Below are 5,660 nucleotides of genomic sequence, written 5' to 3'. Positions count from 1 at the left end.
TCTCCACTGCTAACAAACAGCCTAATTTCCCCTCTAGGTTACTACACCAGTCTCTTAAGTAACCTCTTGATTCTGCCTTTGCCTTTCCAGTTGATTGGTAGCATAGAAATCAGATTAATTCTGATGATAGACCTCCTCTTCTGAAAATCCTCCAATGATTTTCCTTTCACTCCAAGAAAAGTCAAAGTCCTTGCCATGGCTGACAAATCTGTTTACACTCCAAGTGCTGTCTCCTTGCTCACTTAGCTTCACCCACACAGCATTCCAATGGACAATTAACAAGCCACACATATGGCTTCTTTTTTAGAGAAACGACTCAGACAATGGGCCACTTTCCTCTTAGTCCCCCAAAGGAGGAGGGAACAATCATCAATGACAAGGGCAGCTGTGGAAACAACACCCAGAGTCGGCTTCACAGGAAGGGACACTATTTCTCCTCCTCATGTTTTCAGGGACTCCACACTTAGAGAAATTTCTCTAGTGACAAACTTTAGAAACAATCCCTGAAAGTACAGTCTTCACATTTCCAATCATTGAAAAATCCATGGTCCTACCAACACGTCCCAGTTCTATCTAAAATTCCCTCCAATGTGATGTCCTTAAATATAAAAAAGATTAGGGGCGCCTGGGTGGCTCAGTCGGTTAGACATCCGACTTCAGCTCAGGTCGTGATCTCACAGTTTGTGAGTTTGAGCCCCGTGTCGGGCTCTGTGCTGACAACTCAGAGCCTGGAGCCTGCTTCAGATTCTGTGTCTCCGTCTCTCTCTGCGCCTACCCTGCTTGTGCTCTCTCTCTCTCTCTCTCTCTCTCATTCTCTCTCAAAAATAAATAAATAAATATTTTTTAAAAATTTTTTAAATAAAATAAAAAAATTAGCAACAAGGGAAAAGAATGAAGATATAACACGAACCCAAGAATTCAGCAACTTCGTAATTCGTTACTGGATTATCAAAGGTTGAATTTTTTTTTTTAGTTTAATAATAGGAGAAACAAACTTTTTATCCCAGAAATTAGTTACACTACAGGTCTGTGGTTTGGAATGTTAAATTATCCATTTAAAACAGAAAGTCAATTTATATTTCTCAGAAACAATTATGACTTAATTGCTGTTATCAACCTAATAAATTACTAGGTGATTTCCACAAACTGGTTATACACTCAAATTTCATGTGTGATGAAAGAAAAATTGTATCAGTATTCTGCAAATATGAAAAGGAAATTAGCTCATTGGCCACAAGGGAAAGGCATACACCTTGAGTGTAAACTCACCTATCTTTTTCTGTCTTTTAAAAAAATTTTTTTTTCAACGTTTATTTATTTTTGGGACAGAGAGAGACAGAGCATGAACAGGGGAGGGGCAGAGAGAGGGAGACATAGAATCGGAAACAGGCTCGAGGCTCTGAGCCATCAGCCCAGAGCCCGACACGGGGCTCGAACTCACGGACTGCGAGATCGTGACCTGGCTGAAGCCGGACGCTTAACCGACTGCGCCACCCAGGCGCCCCTCTTTTTCTGTCTTTAAGCAGGCAAATTAAAATGGGAAAGAAACAGTTTGTGTCTCACAGGAATAATGTGTAATATGTTAATTGCTTTTCAAATACCATAGCATGGCTCAAAAAATATTCTTTGTGTCTAATGAGAATGTCATGTACTCTCATGAACTCTGTATTTTAATGTACATCTACTGGCAACAAGTTCAATTACATAGATTCTTTTTATAACACAAGAAAACCTCAAAAGGGTTAACCCAACCCAGAAGATCATGAATTTCCCTTGGAACATAACAATGGCCATGAAGACATGGGACATCTATTGTAGAGAATATGCTATGGCAATAGTCCAGAAAGCTAAGAAGAAATTTTAAGTGGATAAATCATAGCCACTAAGATCAAAACAGTGAGCATACTCATTTCAGTACCCATTCGAGAAATATTTATGTCATGTCTGTGTGCTAACTGCGCAGATGAAAATATAAATGAGACCTGGTTTTTAATCTCCTGGTGCTCACATTTGGAAACATGAAACCAGAAACATAGTAACATATTTAATATTAATATGCACCAAGTATAATACTAACATCAAAGTAATAGTGGTTTCATTGTTTAGAGAATTAACTTCAAAAATGAAGCTACTCAAAGACGGATGAATATAAATATATTAGGTTAAAAAGAGAAGGAAGTACAGACAGAGAAAATACCATGAGCAGCAGCACATAAACGAAATAGCCACTCTGCATCTGACAACAAACAATTGTAGCAGAACATGGAATGGAAGGCAAAGAAAAGTAGGATAGGAAATGAGAGAGGTCGTCAGGGGCCTACTGAAATAATTTGATGCCATGCTAAGAACTTTAAAGTTTATCCTGAAGATGGAATTCTGCTGGTAAATAATGCAAAGCACCCTGTTTGCATTTTTGCAAAGGCAGACTGTCAGAAATAATGGAATATAAGGGAAGAAGTTGGGAGGCGGGCAGGATAAGCAGTGAGGAAATTATCTCAATGATCCAGGCAAAATACATGGGCCTGAACTAGCCAGTGGTCATAAAGATGGAGGTGTGAGTTGTAAAAGGAACTGAATCAGAGGATTTCAAGATAAACTGAGGAGGAGAGTGGAGAAGACTCTCAATTTTCTGGACTGAATGATCACATTAAAAAAAGATAGTACCTTTAGCTAAAAGAAAAATACAAGAAGAAAATTTAGCATTGATGAGAGATTAAAAAAAAAAAAAACTAGATTTATTCTGAGAACTTTTTCAGATGCTTGAAGTCATCCAAATTAACATGTCACATATGCAGCCGGGCATAGGTCTGGAGCTCGGGAGAGGTTGGTACTAAAGAAACACATGTGCGGTACAAGGGATTCCAAGAAAAGAGGCCATTTAGTGGGAACCAGGTGGGGCAAAGGACAGAGCTCTAGGGAAAAGCCTTACTTAGGTGGCAGGAAAGAAGAGAAAACCACGGAGACTGAGGTATAATGGTCAAAGAGGCAAGAAAAAAATGAAGCAAAATGAGGTTATTCATGGAAGTCCAAGGGAACAGGACGTTGAAGAAGTCATCTGTGGAAAGAGATGCTTTAGGATGACAAGGGTTAGCTCTAAAGTTAAACCTACCCAAGTGGCTGGTTCCTAAGGCAGATAGGCTTGATGACTTTAAGCTCTCCAAAATCCAAGATTCCAAGATAAAAGATATATTGATTCTAACCTAACCTTTGACCTTGCTAAAGTACATGGCAAGGTCAAAGATCTATTATTCTATTGCTATAATTATTATGTATCATTTTAAATTATTATCAACAACCTTTCACTATATTAGTACCTTTTCTCCTTCCTTAAATGTAAGTTCTGACAGTAATTACAACCCTTTGGCCAAACTGACTTTGACTCATCTGCGATCCAGCAGGTACTGTCATTCCTTCATCCATATTCTTAATTTCCCAAACATTTCTTGAGAGCTTACTAAGTATGAGGCAGTGTTACACACCAGAACGGAAACTGCTACCACAAAGTAATTTCTTTAATGGGACACAATTCAAAAGGATATGAATTATTAAAACACATGAAAAACTTGGACATCTGCTGCTTCTTTTAACTGTTCATGAAAAACTCCACGTGGAAAGGCATGGGTTGGAGTTGCTTGAAAGGAAAAGTCTTATTACTTTTCAGCCATCTGCTAAGAAAAGGCAGCTGTGTTAGCTTTGTTGGCTGGAAAAGGGCTGTTTACCTAAGCGTGTAGTACTAATTGTTAGTTCCTTTTGGTCTCTTCTTTTAGTCTCTCTCAATTTATCAATATTGCTATGTTCTTTCTGCCACTGAGACTCCTCTTGCTTTTCCCTATAGCCTCTCACCCCTCACCCTTGCCAACATCTCAATGGAAAAATTAATAGCTCAGCTCTCCCCACCGCTTATCTGTTCTGCACATGGCACCTGTGTAAGGCCTGTACTACATGAATTTAAACTATTAACAATGTGTGTGGTTTTGCCACAGCTATTTATCTGCTAGAATGTTCTGCTCCAGCCTGGCAGCAGTTAAGTGATGAGAAAATTAGCCTTTCCTTCCTGTAATTTACAAGGCTGTAATTTACAAGGCTTAAGTAAGCATGGCACACAGATAGAAAGTTGCATAGGAATTCCAAAGGATCTCTCTACTTTTCCCCAGTCCATTCCTGCACACAGATACCCTCCAGGTACTGATTTTAAATTAATTACTCCTTACATAGGAATATAAAGAGTGGTCACTAAAGGATGACTATTTTATCATACATAAAAATTATACTCAGATAAAATTAATCTATGTGCAATTCATATTTGCATAATTATAAATGCACAATCATAAATAAAACAAAATGGACTTCAGAGGACCACAACAAACAAACTGCAGAATTAGTATTATTGGCATCAGTAAAGGAAATAGATGGTAAATCAAAGTTACTTGCCATGATTTGGGAAACTATTTGAAGTGTTTGGGTCTAACACAAGTATACACCAGTTTTATACCTTATTTTTTAGCATAGGTTTCAGCAATAATAAAACTTTAATTCGCGTTTTCAAGTGTGTGGCAATTTGAATGCAGTTCTTTACCTTTGACTATAAATATCTAATATTGTAGAGTCTATTTCAGGAGATTTGTCAATATCTACTGAATTTATAATATAAAGTTTGTTAAAGTAGCAAACCTTGAAACTCAGTATCTAACTTTTAACCAAAGAACTGAATGTAGATCATTTTCCCAAAAGAAATCAATGTTAAAAAACTTTTAATGCAAAAATTTAATAAAAACTGTATCTCACTAGCACCTGGGTTAACTAACGTTTTAGTGTTTGCCTCAACCAGTCTACAAAATGTTTTTGTAGATGATGCCATTAATTCTAATAACCAACCTAGGTAACCATTTTACCTATGGAGACACGAAGGCTTAGAGACCTGCTCAAGCACCAGGAAAGGCAGAGAGGTAACCAAGTTAGTCCCATTTGAAACACAAAACTAATGGCTTCCTCTGCTTCCCGACCCACGAACAACAGCTGATCTACCCATATTGTGTGGGGACACCGGAAAGACTTTTAAATTTTCTTGTCAGACAGAACAGAAGAGAAATATGGACACTTCTGGTTTTTAGAAAGAAGTTAGTAGCAATGTGAGAAAATGGGCTGAAGAAGGTTGGAAGGATGGAAAGAAAACCACTTGCTAGGCCACTGTTGAGATATGACAGGAAGATCTGGCAGAATCCAGTACTCCAAAATATTTATTAACTACTAATCATGGGTGAAAGATGATTAAGGGAGGAGACTGCAATAGAATTTGCTCCTCAAGGATTTCCCAGCCCTGTCTTGCAAGACTTGTATTTATGACCCTCATAAAATGTGATAAAGGCTAACGAAAGGGGGACAGATGAGGTGCTTTGGAAATTTACTTAGGAAATTTCGGTGTCAAAAGGAACTTCATTTCTCAAATATTAGAGCTTCTGTAAAATACAACAAGAAATTACCCCCAGTGATTTCCTCCCAATAATATCTTGCAAAGGCAGAAAGTCCATCTATGAGGGATGCTAGGTACAGACTTTCTATCTTATGGTAAGTTAACCACATGACCTCCAGTGTCTTTACCAACTCTGAAGTTTTATGGAGCTCCCAAGAACAAAAAAGCCTTTGCGATGAATTAGCTTCAG

General features: G+C 38.0%; 1 non-coding gene across 1 annotated transcript; it reads right to left on the bottom strand.

The window, feature by feature from the left end:
- Window positions 1-311: 311 nt before the first annotated feature.
- On the bottom strand, window positions 312-519 carry LOC112869771 (small nucleolar RNA U3). Its single transcript, XR_003224421.1, has one exon. It is a non-coding gene; the product is annotated as a small nucleolar RNA U3 (small nucleolar RNA).
- Between the last annotated feature and the right edge of the window lie 5,141 nt (window positions 520-5,660).

Source organism: Puma concolor, chromosome A3, assembly GCF_028749965.1.
Source record: "Puma concolor isolate L17-30 chromosome A3, mPumCon1.1.hap2, whole genome shotgun sequence".
Lineage (NCBI taxonomy): Eukaryota > Metazoa > Chordata > Mammalia > Carnivora > Felidae > Puma > Puma concolor.
This window is presented reverse-complemented; position numbering and strand designations above follow the sequence as displayed.